The sequence below is a fragment of the Rhamphochromis longiceps genome, linkage group LG14, assembly GCF_057381845.1.
Source record: "Rhamphochromis longiceps isolate RC_006_pf linkage group LG14, R_longiceps_female_GT1.1, whole genome shotgun sequence".
Taxonomy (NCBI): domain Eukaryota; kingdom Metazoa; phylum Chordata; class Actinopteri; order Cichliformes; family Cichlidae; genus Rhamphochromis; species Rhamphochromis longiceps.
The window spans coordinates 20236636-20257711 of record NC_140570.1 but is presented as its reverse complement, the minus strand read 5'-3'; the positions used below and the strand labels follow the sequence as shown (position 1 = coordinate 20257711).

The window sequence follows — 21076 nt, the reverse complement described above, 5'->3', positions numbered from 1 at the left end:
TGAAGACAGAAGAATAAGAAAGAAATATAAGGTCACTTAATGTTTGTAGGGTCATCTAGTTCATATCTAATGCTCCTTTATGTCATGAACAAACCACATAATATACAAACAGAAGCACATGCAATGCTGTAAAAATATCGCAGTGGTGTTTTATGCTCACCTGCCCATGCGATTGCAGATGGAAAATAGCTATTAGCTAAATCTAATACAATATAATATGCATTCTCCTCATTTTTTTTCCTCCTTTTAAGTAAGTAAAAATAAACTAGAATTCAAAAGGTCAAGTAAAAAGTGTGTACCAGGTACAGCAAATACAACTGAATCTTGCTATGGAGGATCAGAAAGCACTGTGAGCTTTTAAAGGCAGTGTAAAGCCTAAAAACACTAAATACGTTCAGTTTCACATGATTTCTTTTTACTTGGAAATTCTACACAGGATACAAAATTTGATATGGGGTAATTCTGAGCAGAGTGTATGTTTACTCTTCAGAAAGTTAAGGCTTAAATTTTTAATCAGTGAATACAGAGGTGGAAAATGACAAAGAACGTCAAATGCAAAAACAACACGAACACTGCCGGGCCAAAAAAAAAAAACAAGAACTCCACCTAGATTTAACTAAGCTTATCATAGAGTGATTCATATGTTTAGTCTGGCAACAAGTTATTCAACCTCACCTGATGCAGTGAGATGCTTCTCAAGCTGGAAAACATGCCCTGCAGTGGTGGAATAATGTTCCTCAGTTTCAGACTGCTCAACAAGTTTGCCGAAACTGCTAAAACTAGGCTGAAGACCCTCCAACGCATTATTAAAACCTGGACAGATAGTCGTGAGCCTTGTTCAAGGAAGAAATGTAGTCAGAAAAAGAAAATCCTGATCCTTTCACCAATTGGTGAAATTAAATCCCTGGAAAAGCTGTTCAGCCTTAAGAGAACCACTTATCAGTGAGGATAATTGGGGGGAAACAAGCCTTCAATTCGCTAGGAAGAAGAAAGGTTGGACTTTGGATCAGTGGAAAAAGGTCATGAGGTCTGATTAGTTCAGATTTTCCCTTTTCCAGAGGGATAGGCTCATCCAGGTTAGTAAAGACGAAAGCAGAACAACACGGGCACAAAGAAAGCAAGTGAGCTCCGTTTTGTCAAGCAAAGAAACAGCACTTTAATAGGAAATGAAAATTTTATGTTGTTGACATTTAAAGCAGGAAACTCCCAGCAGTCTGTAAAGTAAAAGATCCCAAGACAGCGGGGTGGATTATGACCAAACAAGAGAAACATCACTCAGCCTGTAAGTCATATGGTAATAAATATCATCATTTTTCAGTGCTGCTGTGCGCCATCGTCAAAAATATCCACAAACAAAAACAACCAGCGGTTCTTTTTGTGTTTCGATAATGGACCTTTTGTCTTTCTGGCATTTTAAATCTACATTTCCTTTCTCTGCACGCCTTCTCTCCAACACCGCCGACGCAACACTTAAACTGAAATCACAATCACTGTTGTTGTCCTAGGTTTATCTGATTTCACTTATCTGTTCTTCTCAAGAAGTAAATAGAAAACTCAGTGGCAGGAGCTCTATATTTTTTAAGCTTTTCCATTGAAATATTATATCTCCATGGTCAGGCGTCACCGGGGCTAGGAAGTCCACACAAGCACGGCTCGTTCATGCTATAATGACTCATGCTAAAAAGTAGTTAATGTGACACCGAAATCAGTGATTCCAATCACGGAGTATGTGCTTTATCCAGGGTCTCGAAAGACACTCCCAAAATATTCTGGTAACCAACATGGCTTATAAATATCATACAGAGCCACAGGCATACCCCTATGGTGCATATATAACCACAATGGCTCTTTCCCCCTCTTTCTCTCTCTCTTTCACACACACACACACACACACACACACACACACACACACACACACACACACACAGGCCACAAAAAATAGACAGAGGAGGCTTTTCCCCCCTCTTCCCCTGCTCCGCTCTGCCAGCAGCGCTGTGTCCTATAAATAACCGTAACAATAACTTCCCAGAAAGGTTATGTTTAGCGTTTGGCATCTAAGGAGACCCCAGGGGCGCTGTGGGGCACCGCTGGAGAGTGAAAGGTGGCGTGTGGATGGATGGAGGAATGTGTATAGAAGTGTGTGTGTGTGTGTGTGTGTGTGTGTGTGTGTGTGTGTGTGTGTGTGTGTGTGTGTGTGTGTGTGTGTGTGTGTGTGTGTGTGTGTGTGTGTGAAGAACAGAGTGATCGTAAGTGAAAGATTTGCCCTCTTAAATAAGGAAACAGCAGTGAAAGTTAGCCGCCAGTGACACTTCTCTGTAAATCAGCTCAACTGCTCCTTCTCTCCAAATCTACTCACCCCTGACAAACACACACAAACACAATAGAGTTGGGGAGCATAGATACAGGATTAAACAAAGCTAAAGAGGGACGCAAACAACAACATAGTAATCATCCATTTATAGTCCTTAATTGCCCCCTAAGTAGCTGTGGTTTGGTCCCCTGTTATGGTCCACAGAAGCAACACACACACTGATGAATATGTTAAAATGTTGATGGATCGACTGAAGGCCGAATGTGTCTCTCAGGGTCCGCGTCAGGTCTTTGCTGGAAACTGGTTTCTCCCCCCACCCAGCAACTTCAGCTGCAGCTCCTCCACACAAGAGCACAGCTGTCCCTGCATGACTGTCTCACACAAATGAAACCTCATTTACAGTAATCAACTTAACAAATGCGGATCCTTTCTTTCTTTCTCACGGAAGCTTCATGGAAACGGCTTCTTCATGAGACTGGCTGTTTTCACTCCGGTTAATATACGCATTTCCTCACACTCAGGTGCAATGGCGCTGAATTAACTGCACTCTTACAACAGCTGTCGAGTGAACAACGCTGCTGACCACTTGACCCCGACGAGAAATAGATGGGGAAACAATGAGCGTTTGTGCGCGACAGTCAAGTTAAATATGAAGGGAGCTTCCCTGAGGACAGGAATGTTTCTCTGTCCGGCGCTGGTCGCTTTTATTAGATCACACATGGACACATCAGAACACAGTGAAATAATGCTAGGAATGCCAGTTTCATTTTGCTAGCAGGGTTACCATAGTAACCCCAGCTGAGAGGCTGATTGGTCAACGGGGCAGGCACAGTAGAGCTGAAGTCAAGACGCTCTGGGCTGAGGCAGTGTCAACCTTCAAAACGGAAAGCTGAATCCAGGATTAACAGCTTTCAGTCACATGAAAAGGAAGAGATGTTGAACACCCTACGACTGCAACACGACTTGTTTTCACTCTTCAAGCCGAATATTAGAACATTCCTCACAAGCGCTTTTATTTAATGCAACTCCCAAAATAAGATCCACCTCCATTTTTTATCAGTTCTAGCCAAGTAAACACAGAGATCCGGGAACAAGACATCATTCCGAGATCCGAACAAAACAGCCAAATAGGACATCAAACAAGCAGTCAGCCTAATTATCAAAATCACTGGACTTTGAGTTCAAATTACAGGTGCGAATGTGAGCAAACCCAACATGATGGTAATAACCCATCTTTTTACAGGAAAGCGCAACTAGACAATAACTGCAGTAAGTATGATCTTGACCGATTATGTTGTTTTTTTCTCTCCCCTATGATTGTTTCTCTGTAATATTAACGCTGCAGGGAGTAGTAAACTGAAATTACCTTAAAAGAGGCAGATGGAAGAAGGAAAGCTGCCACAGTCTAATGAGTGAGGATGACTCCTTTCTACTCTATTATCACAGCTACAGGCCTTGATCCATCATTAAGGTCAGAGATGAAACCTGGTGTTTTTTGGGTTTTTTTCCCTTTTGCAGCTCATCCTCTGTAAACACTAGAGACAGCTGTGTGGTAAAGTCCCAGTGGATCAGCAGTTTCTCAAACACAGACCAGCAACTTTCTTACGTTTCACCATGTCTACATGCCTAAATGAGTTGCTACCGCATGATTGGTTGACTTAGAATTTGCAGCTGAACAGGTGTACCTAAAAAAGTGGCCAGGGAGTGTCTATATCAGTGGTCCCCAACTTTTTTGCGCCACGGACCGGTTTATGCCCGACATTATTTTCACGGACCGGCCTTTAAGGTGTCGCGGATAAATACAACAAAATAAAACAAGTACCGGTACCGAAAAAAAGAAGATTTATTCATAACACGTGAAAAGACCCAGGAAAAACGAGTTAACAATAAAAACGATAACAAAATAACACTGAAAACCAATAAAAACCCTGAAAACTATTCACGTCACACCTGAGCCTCAACTCTCGCGGCCCGGTACCAAACGACTCACGGACCGGTACCAGTCCGAGGCCCGGGGGTTGGGGACCGCTGGTCTATATAATCAAAATGTATTGACAATAAAAAAAACATACAATTCTTTGTCTACTAACCCCGGACAGGCTGTCAGACTGTAGCAGCCACACTGAGTCTGTACAGTCTAATTTGGGCTTTAGCTACATCACACGCTGGACTCACAGCCTCTGGCTGTTTGTGACCGGTGATGCCAACTCTAGCCCTGACACCTGAACCACTCTGAAATTCATCAAGCACAGGTGCAATAAATACTGGATATGTAATAATGTCCTTGTCAGCACAGAGCTGGGGGCTTTTTTTAAGCGCAGAGAGACCAAACATGGCACAGTCACCACCACAGTGTTCTCAGCTTTTTCATCAGGGAAAGAGAAAACCACTCCTATCACTGCTGTTATCTCATAAAACCTGCAAAGCACAAGCTGCTTTTGTCTTACATATCAGATCATCGGAGAAGAATTAATATTTTAGAAAGAAAAACATCTTCGCTGTTAATAATAAATAGATTCCATGATGTATGACTCAAAATGCCACACACACACACCCCGACTCCTGTGATCACATAAAGCTGGCATGTATGAATTGGAGTACAAGCTGCTGCTCAATTATCTAATTTAAAGTATTAAAATAATTACTCATATAATATATAGTACCTCCTAAATTACATATCCTTTATAAACCTGAGTCACCTGCTTCCACTGATCTCGACAACGATGCAGCTTTAACTACAAGGTATGAATTTGTGTAATTTAATCACCCTAAACTGGGATCTGCTCAGAAAGACGTCACAGTCTGCTTATTTGGGATGAAATTCACAGCACTAACAGGTTAAATGCCCAATTTTTCTCCTCTCGTACGCATATTCAGTGTCAGACATTATGCTCAGTTAACAGTCTGGATGAATGTGTGTGTTTTTGTGAGTACAATATGTTCGCTTGTGTCCCTCTGTGAGCTCTGGTGCCTGAATAATGTGTGAGTACAGGGGGTCCGTAAAGCAAGTTTTTCTTCACAGCTCAAGCAAACACTGCAGCTCAACATTAAAGCCGCGGCTCACACATCCGACTCTGCCCGATGCTGTTCTGTTTGACTTGAAGTTATTTCGCGGGGGATTTCTACGGATCCAAATATCAACACTATCACGATAAGATGGATATTTTGTTATAGCCTATAGTGCATTTAGACAATAAAGTTTACCGATAGGCGAATTTACGAACCAGGTTTCCACTTGTGCTGCTTATTTTTTCAGACAGTATTTTTCTCGGTTGCTTTAAAGTGTTGCACTAAATGAGAAAAACAGAATGCCACACGGTGTTTCGCTGTTAGGAACATAACTCCCATTTCCCAATATATCTCTTTAATTTAAAGTGTCATTTTTAGCCAGAAAGGACTGAAGTACCCAATTACTCTAAGTACCACAACTGAGTTCAGTTTTGTGTTATTGGGAAATTGTAAGTTCGCTTTTCTTTCTCTCTGTGGCCTCTTTTTATCCAACAAGAAATAGATTTGCACATGTTATTATGGGACACAGCTGTAAAGAGTGCAGCTGCATAAAGCTTTTCACAAAAGATTGCACACTGCCCTACAAAGTTATGTGTTGGTCCTGTTTACTTTTTTGTCTGTCTCCTAGTACACAGAATGACCCAAAACCATACAAAGGGATTAAAAGAGGTTCTTAGTTGCTTAGGTGGAAGCATAGACTATAAACATGTATATATATAAAAAAAATAGAAATAGCCACACTGGTGTTACCTGATGTTTGAGGACCTGTTTTGAAGTCTGTGTTGTTGGGCATTTTTGTTTTTTTATGAGAGGGTGGACGGCTAAGTCATCATGCTGTTATGTAGTAGAAAAACAAAACTGGAGCACCGGCTTGTTGGCGCGAGCATTAGCTAAACAATTTGATAACTGCGTTGAATGCTGCTATCAGCCATCACTTATCATTCAAAGTGAGGATGACCTTAACGGTGATAATGTTTAGCTTTGGTATATTTTTATGGGTGAGTTGTTGTGTTTTTATGGTTGTCGTGAAGCAGTTTGTATTTATTAGAGCCTGGCAGATACAGGATTTGTAAGATTCATACTGATAGCAGTATTTGGGGACTTGAAACTGATATCTCACTAAACATTTGTTATGTGTAGTTAACCGATTCCTTAGTAAAATACAATGAGAATGCGGTTTAAAAGTCTTCTTGTTTTATTGTTTGATAAGCTACTTTTTGTATTTGTTCCGTTCCAAATGCGTGTTGCTGATGAAAGATGGTGCAAAATGACCTCCGGTTGATAAACTATGCAACATCAACACCCATAACATGGCTGAAGGGGGTTTCTCCCATCTCTCCTTTTTTAATTTTCATATATCGGCCGGTATAAAGGCAATACCAATAAATCTATAAATATTAGCAAATAGATAATATCAGCAGGGCTGACATATTGGTCAGCCTCTATTATTTATCCACTAAAGTTAACTATTGTAACTCGCTTTTGTAGCAAGCATAGGTGGCTAGATTAGCTTTTTGACCTAAATTAAAGAAGGTCATAAGCATTTTTATTTTATTAATTTGTTTATTCTAATTAATTGTACTTAAAAAACCAACATTAGGACAACATTAGTGAATTTAGTTGAAAAATATGTTAACATAATGTGTTCTGAGCTGAAGTTTGCTCACTGAAAGCATCAGAGTCAGCATTGCAGCTCCTTCCAGTTGCTCTCGTCACTTCTCATCACCCACTCCCAACCTCCCCCCTCCCGACTACTGTATCCCCTGGCAACAGCCTGGCAAAAGCAGCAACAGGCGTCCTCTTAGCCCAAAGAGAAAACATCCTCATCGCCTATCATTTCCTTTTATCATTTTCCCTTTATTTATAGGCAGCTGTAAACATTAAGATGGATTTTCACATTGTTGAGGTAGCAGCTCTGAAAGCAAGGGACCTCCATCCTTCGCTTCATTTACAGTGTTCAAGCTTTCTTTCTGTACAATTCTGGCATGCAGATAAAAAGCATAAATGTGCATCTCTATGGGCTTCTCTAATTGTCATTTGCAGGCCCAGACTGCTCTGACCTACTCTATAGTGATCAATCGTATTTTCTCTCTCTCAGACACACGAATGAACTATTGATCCCCCTTCCTAGCTTCTCCATCCTCACCTCTTTAAATTCATCGCCTGTCCCAACTTTTCCTCTTTGCCTCTTCCTGTAAATAGCTCCTCACCTTGGTTTCACCTCTCATTCACACAGTGAATAAAACAGTTAGTGCAGAGGTGTGTATTTGGTACTTGCACCATTTCACAAAAAATAAAATCTAAAGAAAATGAATAACTGGTTTGTTGGCATTTTTGATTTTTGAGCTAAGTTATCAAGTATTTACTGATTTGGGGATTTATAATGTGAAAAACAATCTTTCTAAGTCGATGAACTAATTGGCCGAGAGATTTGTAGATGATAGAATTTTAATTTTGCAGAACTTTTGGAGCCCTAACTTTTATTTGTGTCCTATATCAAAAGATATCAGTTGCTCTAGCTTGTTTTGATCGGCCACCGATCCCACATGATGATGATGATGATTATGATGACAGCTAAAGGTTAACCAAAAATCCAATTGCGGTCTCACGGCCGAATTATCATAAATAGATAAAACATGCACAATGCTTCAGGATGTTTCATAGACATGAAATTTATGCAGTATTGTTACTTAAAACCATGATCTATCTCCCACGTAAATGATACTGATAGTTATAGAAACAAAACATCACCTGAACATGACTTTAGGTCTATTTTGTGGAGTTTGTATAAAAATTATTTATTTGTAGTTTTGTAACTGTGCGGATAGCTTCTGTACATTATCAGAGCTATCATATAAAAGTTTTCAAATACCCTAAAGACGCACAAAACAAACTGATTCTGGTAGAGAATTTTTAATTACTAATTTTTAAATAAATGTAGCTAATTTTCACAAATAATTCAGTGATTTCTTTGCTTGAAACTGTAATTTCTAAAGAAAGGTGAGATATTAGGCACTTGGGTACCACTGTGCCCACATTATGTAACATACATTAAGTGGGGGCTTGTCCGCTAATCGTGTGATTCACTCAGCTCTAATTGTATTATAGACATGCAACACATAGAGACAGAGGGGGGTCTGAAAAAAGACATTATCCAGTGGAGACAGATAAAATAAAACAAGGAATGAGCTATAAAAATGAAAGAAAGGCAGGGAAATTAGGACAAGACAAACAGAATTTGAGGCAGCCAAAAGGGGAGAAGAAGTTAAAGAAAGGGAATTTTAAAAAGCTGATATAAAACAGGTTGGACAGAGTGGAAAACTAAACCGAGCTGGATCAGCCAATGATAACTTTTAATATGCAGAGAAGGGCAACACACACCTTTATGTGCTACAAATAAACAAAAACCACTGATCTACCTCTCCATTGGGGCTTCCAGCATTAAGTCCATTTCCATTCAGATTCCCACTGGAGTTACTATTGCCGTTGTTGTTTCTGAACTGATCCACTGCATCTCTGTAGCCAGCTTCTCCTCCTCCTCCATCTCTCCCTCCTCCTCCTTCATCTCCTGTATTCTCTCCATTCTCATTCATTTCCTCCAAAGCGATGCTGAACTGCGCTAGGGTTCGAACCATCTGAAGCATACGGAACGGTCCGTGTGCCCGAACGCACACTCACTTTGGCACATAAGACACTCCCGCGAGGCAGCCCGTGAAGGTTTCTACCCGTTTGTTTACTCACACAAACTCGGTCTTCATCTCTGCCAGATAAAGAAAAGCAGACACACCTGACGGTCGAAGGATTCCCCCCACCTTTCCCTCTTACCACGTTAAATAAAGCATGTTTCCTGCAGCTGTTTTCTTGCAGCCTGCCTGCTCTCCCATAAATGTAAACTCGTGTCTTCGGTTCGCGCCTGCTCTAGAGCAGGTAGGCTCAGCTGCGCAGCTCGTCAAAGTGAAAGGCAAGGGAGTGCACTTCAGCATGTATGCACGGGTGTCTGATCTGTTTCTGCTGCACGGATGATGTAAGCAAGACCTGAGTGCATGTCGTGGTGTGTCTGTGTGCGGCACAGGGGAGAGATAGAAAGTGCGTGTGTGCACACGTCTGCATGTGTGGGTGTGTTCGAGTGTGTCCTGGCCCTCCCCCTGGGTGTGTATAATAAGAGACAGCAGGCAGGGCAGACGCTCACAGCGCTTAGGCTCCTCTTCACACCAGCCAGGCTCGACCAATCCCCCCCACAAATACTCGATTGAAGCATCTTAGGATGAGCAGCGTGCCATTTAAAATCCATCCACTTCCTCTCTAACTTATCAAATAAAGCCTTCGCCATGAGGAAGGTCTTTTGAGCGTCAAAGAGAAGTCACTACAAAGTTCCCCTCCTGCCATTACAGTGAGAAACAGATTTGAAAAGGGAAAGCCATTTCTGCTTCTTCTGTTTCTACACGGTCAGGCTGAGCAGAGCAGTGAATAGCAGCAGCAGCCCACACATAACCATGACAACAGTGAGCAAAGGTGTCCTTTTTAAATGACTGTACCTGAGTTTTGTTGTTTTTTCCTTCCAACTATGACCACTTACACTGCTTACCATTTTTGTACAAGCAAACTTCAGTTTTAACTCTAAAAACATGAAGGCTGTTTTCAAAAATCTCCCAATTTGTCTTTGATTAATTGATCACATTACTGCCTCCAACAATCCAATGACATGCATGTTTTGTTGAGCGGAGATTTTAACTTGGTCATAGATCTGAATTTGACCGTGATGCGTGTCTGACTCTCTGTGTATTAGCCCTGTAATGGGCTGGTGACCTAACTGGGGCAGGGTCTCCCATCACCCCAAACTAGACTAGTACTGGACTTTCCTTTAGGATTGTGAAGACGCAGAGCAACACGCGAGAGTTAGCTCATCAGAAAAAGAATGAGCTGTACCAGAGGATGGACATGTTCATGTTTTGGACAGAGAAGACAGATGGTTTGAGGGTGAGGAGTACAGGAGACCATCTCCCTCATTCCTGGTTATTGGTATAACCTGGAATCCTATCAGAGTTATTTGACTGAGTGTTTAATGCCCATATTTCTTAAATTTGTCCATTTTTACATACATATGTCCTTGAAAACATCAGTGAGGAAAGCTTTCGAATCATCCGACACAATAAAACATATCTACAAGAACTTAACAAACATGAAGTTTAATATTTCAAATTAATAGTAATGGACGGATGGACAGACAGAAGCTAATGGTAAACACTGAGCGTAACGTAACAAGGTAAACTGGGGTCATACACTGTTGAATTTCAGTATGAGGCGACTTTTAGTCTCTTTTTTTCAGTCACAAATAACCTCAAACAGACTTTAGGCTCTTTCTCTCCAACAGAGATCAGACAAAAGCTCACCAAACAGACATTTAAAGGTCAAGCCCGTGGCTTGGAAATTGTCTTTTAATCCTTGTTGCTATAGGAACAATAAGTCACTTATGAAAGTGTAGTGACAGGGATCAGATTTCAGGGATGTCTGGAGTGTAGCAGATATTTTTTAATATTCAATTCAATTCATGTTTTGCCTCAGGGTTTCTGTTTCTTTTCCAGCAAAATACCTTTAATGCCAAACAAAGAGCATCATAAACACGTACAAAAGCACTCGCTCCTTCCTCAGAGCTCCAGTGCTTTCTATATTTTAACTTTTTTCCTTTACCTATGCCTCTCTGTGTTCTTTGGTATGCTAACATTAACACCATTTGTCTTTGCCAGAAATCGCCCTCTTTCAACAGTCAGCATTCAGTCTGACTTATAACTGTGACGTTATTACCTTTAATTGTACCCCACAATAAAAGAATAAGGCCAGGGTATCTGCACTGAAGTATACTGCTTTAGTATAAGACTCAGTAACTCAGTCCAAAAACTGAGTATATTAATGGTTAAAAATACAGCTCTCGCTCAAGTTTAGACCTAACGTTAAGCAGTCAAACATTACATCAGTTAAATGTAGAGATAAGCAAAAAAACAAATAAATAAAATAACGACATTAGCCACTGTAGCTTGTAGTTTCAAAGCCTCGAGGTTAGCATTATAGGAGGCACAGTTTCCTGGAGCCAGAAGTGAACAATGGACATCCAGAGACATGGTGGGTGAAGGGCAAGACACTGATAATTCATACGGTCTGCAGCACATTAGGGCACATGTTATACAGGATTTATGCTTCTGCATAAAAAACACCATAACCTGATATGCAGCTCTAACTCGGCCCATTATCACGGTGACTGGCTGGTTCAATACTGTCATTTGCTCCTGCGCATTTTAGTTTACTTCTACTTCTACGGTCCCATTTAGCATAAAACACAGGGAGTGATTGATCCACCCAGCCCAGGTGCAAAGTCTGGCTTCAAAACATCAAGGTGGCGATCACCAAAATACTTAAGTTGAAGTTGCAGGGCATTTGCCATGAGTGGTAAAATTAGCTAAAGGTGTCACGTGTGGTTCACTGATGTGTGTTTAACACCTCTTCTTTTGAGCTGCGAGAGTGCACACATGTCACAATCCTCACCTGAACCAGTTACATCAGCATTTTGTGTGGCATCTTGTTTCCATAGCAACCCCAGTGTGCTCACATTCTCTGGCTTCCTGTTTAGCTCGGGACTAACGCACTTGCTAGGTTCAGGTGCATATATGGATGTGTGCACATGTACAATCAGCGGGCCGTCTGACACAGGAGCGTTTTCCTGAATGAGTTAGCGGCTCGTAGCAGGCTGACCCAGATTTCCTACCCGTGTGTGTTCACAACCATACAAACTAGACTGCACGGTCGGATTAAGATCACTGTGGCCTTTAGAGGAAGAATTACACAGTTGTGACTATATTCAGGTACTGATTGTCAGAAAAGATGAATAAATGGACTGAACAAATGACTTTCACTCACTCTCACAACCTTTTTGCCGTTTTCAACTCACAGACGCAGGCAGTGATCAGCTGATACATAAAACAACAACAAAAGCTGCATTAAAAAATACACACCACAGCTCCATCCCAGACACACATGTGGGTAATCACAAGTGGGATGCATTTGCAGCTGTGGTTCAAACCTCATACTTCCTCCACGCCCTGCAAAGAAATGCGTGCGTGGTTTAATACTTTGCTCAGCGGCTCTGCCTGTCTGCCTGCATCAGTGAGTGACACAAAGTGCTGCTAAATGACAGCTGATGTGACATCTGTATTGCAACCTCTGAGCCAACATCACCCCACAAAACTGAGTCAGCCTGGAGGCAGCCCATAGATAAACATGTAGGAGGGCTGATGACACCTGTCACCCAGGTCCCCAGGTGTGTGAGTTAGAGACAAAGAGAGTGAGAGTGAGGTGGACGCATGACTGGCCAAACAGATCAAAACAGATTTGTCATCACACACCTGTACAGGGACACACCCCCTGCCATCTGAGCCTCTGTTTATGTGTTTCTGTGTGTCTTGCTGCGGGGAGTGTAGCTCTGTTAACCTCCCTGTGTCAATGCTGGGTAACAAGATAACAGCAAGCTATTCCGGGGAGAAGAACACTGGCATTGCTAGCAAACACGTGGGAGCTCTAGTCAGGAAACTTTAATGACTCCTCAGTCTTCTTTTCACATTTCTGTTTCCAGATACATCTTTCCATCTCGCCCACTCTCCATCTGTGTGTGTACAGATACAGATATATATATATATATATATATATATATATATATATATATATATATATATATATCTGAGCTGGATGAATCTGTGGCCACAACCTCCTGCAGACACCGATAACTGTAACCAGCTGTATTTATGAAAACAAAAACACACGCAGAGCAACAGCTAAAGAAGAGCAGAGCACATTTTAGTGTACACACATGCATAAACACAACCCACAAGGGGGCAGTAGTAATAACAAAACCAATCATTACAGGGTGTAAGTGTTTTTTACTCTCATCCTGCCACTGGCACAAGATAAAAACCACTGTAAAGACACAACAGGACTAATTGAACCCACTTGTCCAAAGATGGGCTCCTGCAAAATACTCTATAAATAAAGAATATTCTGTCCTCTTGTTTTCCCCGGGTAGTTGATACTTGTCTTCGGGTCAAAAATGAGAGTCTTTGAAAGTTTAATAAGGAAAGTAAACAGCATCTGGTATCACACCAGAGCCGTGTCGAGGATGTTGTTGTTGAGGCCTTAGTGAGCATGTGTGTGAGGGAGAGAGAGAGATCACATGTAACAAGATCTACTTGCTCTCCAAATAAGCCCCTATGGGTCTGCGTGCATGTGCGTATGTGTGTGAGAGAGAGACAGAAAAAGAGGAGCGAAAGAGAGAGAGTGTGTGGTGAAAAGAGCCTTTGTCCCCAAGAGGTGAGGCTGAGGCAAGGACACGACTGACGACTGAGCTAATACACGTGTGCAACGCAACATGCACGTACTGATTTAAAGCTAAGGTAGCTAAGGGCACGCAATCATGGAAACACCTAAATAAATAATATAGTCATGGTATTTAGACAAACAAAATCAAAACTTGTGGATTCAGAGCCTCAGTAAAAGCCAAATATTGAATCTTATAGGTTATAGAATGCTCCTGTAGTTTAACTGTGCATCCACAGCATTTTATTCTACATCTTTATCCGAGGTCTAACTATCATGCACACATTCACACTCAAGCAGAAGCATCAAGGGGAATTTGGGGTTCAGCACCTTGCTCAACAACGCTTCAAAGTGCCGACTGGGAGAATTGAATTCTACCACGGAAATATCGATTGATGAGCCACCGACCCTTCGGAGCAGCAGCCATGTCCATCTTAATATTACGATCAAAATCAAAAGCAACCTAAAGCTTATATCGATCACCAATTTTGGTATGAGAATTCACTCTTCCTCAAATACACTGCATTTGAGTGTATTTTTAGAAATGAATTGATCACATCATCTACCCCAATAAAGTATTTTAAATGACCTCCTAACAGTAAATTGACCATTTAGGAGTGATTACTGTATAGGAGGATTAAAGTGTGGAATGTGAACTGACAGAAAAACAAAAACGGGGACCTTGCAAAGATGTCATAAAAATCATGTAGATTCATGCACGTGTTAGTTAGCGCACGTTCTTCACAGGAACTTTATCAGCCGACACACCCGAGTTCAACCAGACAGCATTACAGTGACAAACGCAGCTTTTGATCAACTCTTCATCCAAGTCCTTGATTTCCAGTCTCACCGCAGCCTTTTAATCTGACATCCCCTCCACTTCCTGTCCAGCAACCTACCCCACAAATCACTGGGCTGTGACAGATAGCCATCAGCCACAGAGACTAGCCTTAACCCTAACACCGCTCCGGAAATACCTTGTCTGTCTCTGTGTCTCCCACCCAGTTTTTCCTTTCTGACACCCTGCGCCACCTCTCTTTCGCTGAGCTAATCCCTAGATTTCGTCTCACGCCGCCTCTCTCAGTAAGCATGAAAAATAAAAGGTCCCTCCTGCGTCTTTGATAAGGAACTGCGTTATTTATAAAGTTACCAGTAACATAAGGATGACGAAGAGACCGTCAGCTGGATTTCCCAGGAAGCCATCTCTCAAAAGGCATGCAGAGAAAATGTTGGCACTTAAGCAGCACTTATACATGTTCTCACACAGTGACTCCCAAGCCTGGCGGTATGTAAAATCGTGTTGAGACCGAGAGGAGAGGAAAAGAAGGGATGGGGAACGAGGAATAAGCTAGAGAGCTTTTCTTTCAGCAGATTCTGCACTGTTAGAGAACTGCAGCTTATCCCATACTAAACGCCACACTGTGGATTAAGTACGTCTCTCTTTTCCACTTTATTCACTTCACTTTTCCCCCTTTCTTTCTCACCCTTTCTAGTCCCTCTTCCTCCGCCCTTATCCGTCTTTCCTCAACATTCCTGCCCCCTCACGGACTACAATCCCCACATGTGTGTCTTTTCTGTGTGTGTACAATAACTGCTAAAACAAATTTATTGTTTTTTTTACATCTATAGGTAGTCTAACCCTTTCAGAGAAAAGGTTAGAGCCATGAAAACGCAAACACATTAGAAAAAAAATTGGAATAATTGATGAGTGTGGACACATTTTGGCGTCTTTGTACACACGTGGACACGTGGACAGGATAGAGAGTGCCATGAGCTTGAAATCTTTCCACATTTTCACCTACATTTCCATTTCAAATTCCTTCTGTCCCACTCTCATGAACCTCACATCACTTGTTTCCATAGCCTGTCTGAATTGGAGCTCACTCATCAATTCTGTGCTTCACTCTCACTCTGTGATAAACCTGTACACCTTTAAGCTGTGCAGCACAGCACGCACCCATGAACAGCTTCACCCGTTTTGTGGGAAAGCGAAATGAGTGAAGGGACTCACGTCTTCAGGATTAGGCAGCAAACCCAGTACTTCAGTATAACTGCTATTCTTAAGCACCAGAGGAGGAAATGCTCAGTGTTGAATGGTTGAGAACATCTAAAGGCCTTTGGAGGCAGGAACGTTGTGAGTTTCTGCCTCTTTTCAGTTCAGTTAAAGAGTCACCGCCCATGTCAACGTGCCACAGAGGCACAGATTTTCACTGCTCGGCTGCTGCTGGAGTTTGACCATGTGAAACTTTTGTTACTTGCTACTGTTGCACACAATCAGCAGCTGCGGTTGCCACTTTTCCCTCTGAAAGAGCTTTCAGGATCAGTGACAACTGGCAGTACAACCAAAAGGCTGCAGAGGAACTCTTTTGAGACCCTTTCAGTTTGGGCAGGAAGGCAGGTGAGTCTGGGAGAGGGAAAAAGATGGAGCAAGAGAAAAGCAGAGAGATCGAGCTCTGCTATTGGCTGCTCAGTTGCTATGTTACACTGGTTGCTACAGAAACATCTGAATGCAAGAGAAAGCATGAATGAAAAACCAGGCTGCACACAGAACCTCATAATTAGCACCTACACACAAACATTAACACTGCAGTGTTACACAACAGAGGCGATGCAGTTGCGTCACAAGTCACCTAGCAACAATATCTGGCAGCAACATGGAGGCCAGGCTGGTTATCTGGCTGTGACCCACTAAAAATAAAAAAATAAAAAAATAAATAAATGGTTACAGCAAAAAGATATTTAAAAAGTAAAAACTGTGGAGGATGGAGGATGTAGGTCAAGAGAAAATAAAGTTAGCAGGTTATGAAACTAAATTATCATCATGGTTTACATTGAAAACACGCAAAAGTGGGAAGAGGGGGAGTACAACCGAAGACTGGAACCAAGTTACAGTATCACACTGTCAGAACAGTTTTCTCCATAGTATTTGTGTTGACTCTACATAGCTCCAGCTGTAGTCTGCACGGCAAAATATCCTTAGCAAAGATACTGAACCTCGTGCTTATGCTGATATACAAGCACCGTATGAATGCGTGTGATTGGGTGAATGTGTTGTAAGAGAGCACTTAGAAGCAAAGCACTATGTATATACCATGAGGTATTAAAAATACATATTCCCAAAGCAGCTGGCAAGTGGTAGCTGAATGCTGCTGCTAACTGCTTGGTGAAATCGGTCGTAGGTACGAGGTGTACAGCGCTGCACCTAAAGTTTAGTTGGGATTGCTTTGCTCATTTGTGTGTCAACCATAAGTTTCATGAAATATGCCAACTTGTCTTCAAACATTTGCCAACTACCCACGGAGTGTTAGTGAATCTTGAAAAAGTTCAGTGCAAGCCAGAAACATACCGGCAGCAGCGGTACGGAGCACATTTTATGAGGCGAGTGTTTGCAGACAACTCACCGCTTTTAAAAAAAATAAATAAATAAAAATCAAACTACAAGTGCTCACGACAATCTGCTAACAACCGATGGAATCTCAAGCTGGTTTTTGGTTAGCACCATATACATCTTTGCCGGCGATTTGACCTAGTGACAGCTAGCAAACCCTCATCCACCAATTATTATTAATAATACCCTTAACAGTACAGTAAGTTTTTCTACTGACTCAAATTCAACCGTTAGTTATTTGGTGGTTAATGAGCTGATTTTTAAGGAAACACAGCCAAGAAGCATGAGTGTCAGACTAATGGCTTCCCATTCTGCCATTTCTTTCATGGCAACAAATGTGTCACTTATTAAATAAGCATATACGTTTACATAAACCTCAGCACTGAAAGAGTGATGTCAAACATAAAAGCTGCTTCGTGCTCGTCGTCCGTGTGAACAGAGGAGGACCTGACGGAGGACCACCCTCCCACGAGTTATCCTCCCAGTGGGACAGAGCTAAAAAAGGGAATCATTTTCTTTATCTCAACTACAGGCACGCACACACACACACACACACACACACACACACACACTCTCTGATACCGGATACTCCCAGGAAAGTAGATCCGTTTATAACTGCTCACATGAAACAGTCGCATTCCTCTGCAGTACTTAATGCGCGCACACACACACACAGAAGCCACGGGGGGTGCACCATGTCATCTTTACTGTACACATTAACCGCTGCTCTGTCGAAATATTCACCATCAGTGTCAAACTTGACTTTGCCGCTCCTCGCAAAACACACAGGAGGTCCAAAAGTACAAACTCTCCTTTTTTTAATAAGATTTTGAACAAGAACAAGGTTCTGCTAACAAAACAACATGATGGATCAATAACGCAAAGAACAACAAGCTTTGTAAAACAAGACATGGATCCAACTATGCAGCCCAAGTATTTTCCACAATACCTCATCTTGTCAAATATTGATATCAGCTGCTAAAAGCCAAGCCGCTGAAAAGATGTTATGAAGATCAAAGTCTTGCACCAGTGCTACATCAACACAAAACTCATTTTATTTTTGGTAGTAGTTCTCATTTGTTTGCTTAGAAAACTGACTTAATTCCTAATGGTCCTACACTCTGTTTGAACAGTGCTAATATCACTGGCCTATTTGAACAGTGGCTTGTGAGCAGTGGGGCATTTAGTTAATGTGTACTCCTGAGTAAAGCCAAGGAGGAAAGAAAATGTTTAAATGATACAGAGAGAGCTTTCCAAAAAAACTGGGCGTGTACCGTCTTCCTAGAGAAAGAGACAGAGAGTTTCTGACTTGGAAGGAGGACAAAGTATGAGATTGTAAAGAGTGGGGATAGGACAGCAACTTGAAGTGGATAAATGGGTGAAAATGACAGCATAAATATAGAGAAGGGGGGAGAGAGCTGCCAATGAACTTGCAGGAAAGGAAGAAAAAAAATGGAGAGAAAAAAAGGGCAGAGAAGAAAAGAGGACCCCCTGTTTCAACCCTGCCTGATTCCCTCTTGCTCTCTCCTTATATGGCAGTGCCGCGTGTGTGTATGTCAGTGTGTGTGTTTGTGTTTGTGATACGGGCTCAGTCCCAGTGTTGCTCTGAGAGGGAGCGATTAGATCAGCAAACGCATGCTGACTACAATCCAAGTGAAGGTTTCTTTCCTAACCACTCTCCAAAAGTACTCACCCCATCACCCACTTTACTGCACTGAATTCTTGATTGAAAAAAAAAAAAAAACTTTTACATTAAAATTAAACTCAACTCAAAGATCAAACGCACTTTTTGAAAAGGTCAAACAAGGCAAAAGCCAACAAAATGAGTTTAGGTTTCGACTTGTGAAGCAACACAGGAGAAGTTTAATTTGGAGCAAATAAAGCAGACAAGAGGAAAAGAGGGGGTGGGGGACAAAAGATTACATCACAATCAGCCTGTTTGAGGGTACAACCCCCTCATGAGGCACAAAAATAAACCCTGGGATCTCTGCCTCAGAATGGAAGGAATCATAAGAAGCCACAATCCTCTCATTCTTTCTTTTTCCAGTCTTTTATTTTCATTTCATGTTCCCCTCCCTCCGTTCTGCTTCCCAGAATGTTTTAGCTTGAGCCCAAAAGACTGGAATGCAGGAATCCAGGTAGCACGTCTGCATAAACACACACACACACACACACACACACACACACACACACACACACACACACACACACACACACACACAAACAATGCATCCATCCGCACACTGGCTACTGTACGAGTAGGAATGCGCTTCACGTGTAAAAATACACCTCAGCGCCGAAATAAACCTTCAGTAAAATGGCTTTTATAACTTTTGGGACCAAAATATGTTCCACAAGTGGAACCAACCAGGAGCCTACAGCTGGAAATGTGCTGTACACTTTGTAGCTCGTGCCACATTCCTTAATTTTCCCGTCAGTACAAATAAAAAAATATGAGCATCATAACATGATGCCAAAGCTTCTACACTTTGTCATGGAAGCCACATGTACAAAAAAGGACAATCCTGTTTTACAGTCACAATTACTTAACTGTAAAAGCTCATTTGCACTTGTTTAGCGCTACTAGAAGGTGAGCAATCGTGAGCAAAAGAGGTTTAACTCTTTGCCTGGTTTCATCAGTTTGCTGCCAGTATGGAGATGACAGAAAACAGCATTCCAACTGTTGAAGAGAAGAACACACTGCTTTAGTGAAGTTTGCTTTAAACATGTTGACAAAAGACAAAAGCAGCAGCATTACTTTGTGCAAATACATTCATCGTCTGCTTTGTTAGATATACAAGTTCATTAATGCAAATATCTATCAATGACATGAAAGCAACTCATGTAAACGTGGCCAACAGCCTGCCAAAATTCAAACAGAGCACCAAAAATGGGGAAGAAAGATTTAAGTGACTTTGAACATGGCACGGTCGGCTGGTCTGAGTGTTTCAGAAGCTGCTGATCTACTGGCATTTTCCCACACAGCCATCTCTAGATTTTACAGAGAATGGGCAAAAAAAAAAAAAGAAAATATCCAGTGAACAGCAATTCTCTGGGTAAAAATGCCTTGATGTAAAAGGTCGACTGTTTCGAGCTGATAATATCAGGCACTCAAATAACCACTTGTTACAACCAAGGTGTGCAGAAGAGCATCTCTGAAGATACAGCACATTAAACCTTGAAGCAGATGGGCTACAGCAGCAGAAGACCACACCCTCTCCTGTCAGCCGAGAACAGGAAACCAAGGCTACAATTCACACAGGCTCAACAAACAACATAAGACTGTCAGCTACGCCAAATGTCCAAAGCAAAGCCCTATATACCACTAAAAGACCTCAAAAAACTTATTCATGCTTTCATTACCTCTGGACTGGACTATTGCAACTGTCTTTACTTGGGCCTCCAACACTCTCTCCTTCAGCGTCTGCAGTTAGTTCAAAATGTGGCTGCACTGCGCTGTGGCAAATGTGTTGTTTGTTGCCTGTTTGCTTGTTATGCTCTGTCCCGAATTTTCTGTCTTGCGGTTGACTGCGAAGCACTTTGATGAACATTGGTATTTTAAAATGTGCTATAGAAATAAACTTTGATTTGATTTGATAAGACTGGAAAAACATGGCCTGGTCTAAAAAAGTGTTGAGTTCTGCTGCCACAAGGTGTGGTTATAATTTTGTGTAAACAACATGGAAGCACGGATCCATCCTGCCTTTTAGTAACGGTTCAGGCTGGTGGTGGTGCAATTGTTTTAAGTGCATCGTTTACCTGAGTGTAGTTACTGACCATCCCAGTATGATCAGCATACCCATATTCTGATGGTTGCTTCCAGAAGGACAGCGCACCGTGTCACAAAGCTCAAATCATCTCATAAGGGTTTCTCAAACATGACAGTGAGTTCACTACTCCAGTGGCCTCCACTGTCACCAGATCTCAGTCCAAGAGAGCACCTTTGGGGTGTGGAGGAACAGCAGATTCTCATCACTGATGTGCAGCCGACAAATCTGCAGCGACTGTGT

The 21076-nt window shown here is 41.8% G+C and overlaps 1 protein-coding gene across 1 annotated transcript in view; it reads right to left on the bottom strand.

Moving 5' to 3' along the window:
* Nucleotides 1–21076, bottom strand: part of arhgef17 (Rho guanine nucleotide exchange factor (GEF) 17) — a 66769-nt gene that overhangs the window by 22844 nt on the left and 22849 nt on the right. The gene's annotated exons all lie outside the window — the stretch shown is intronic.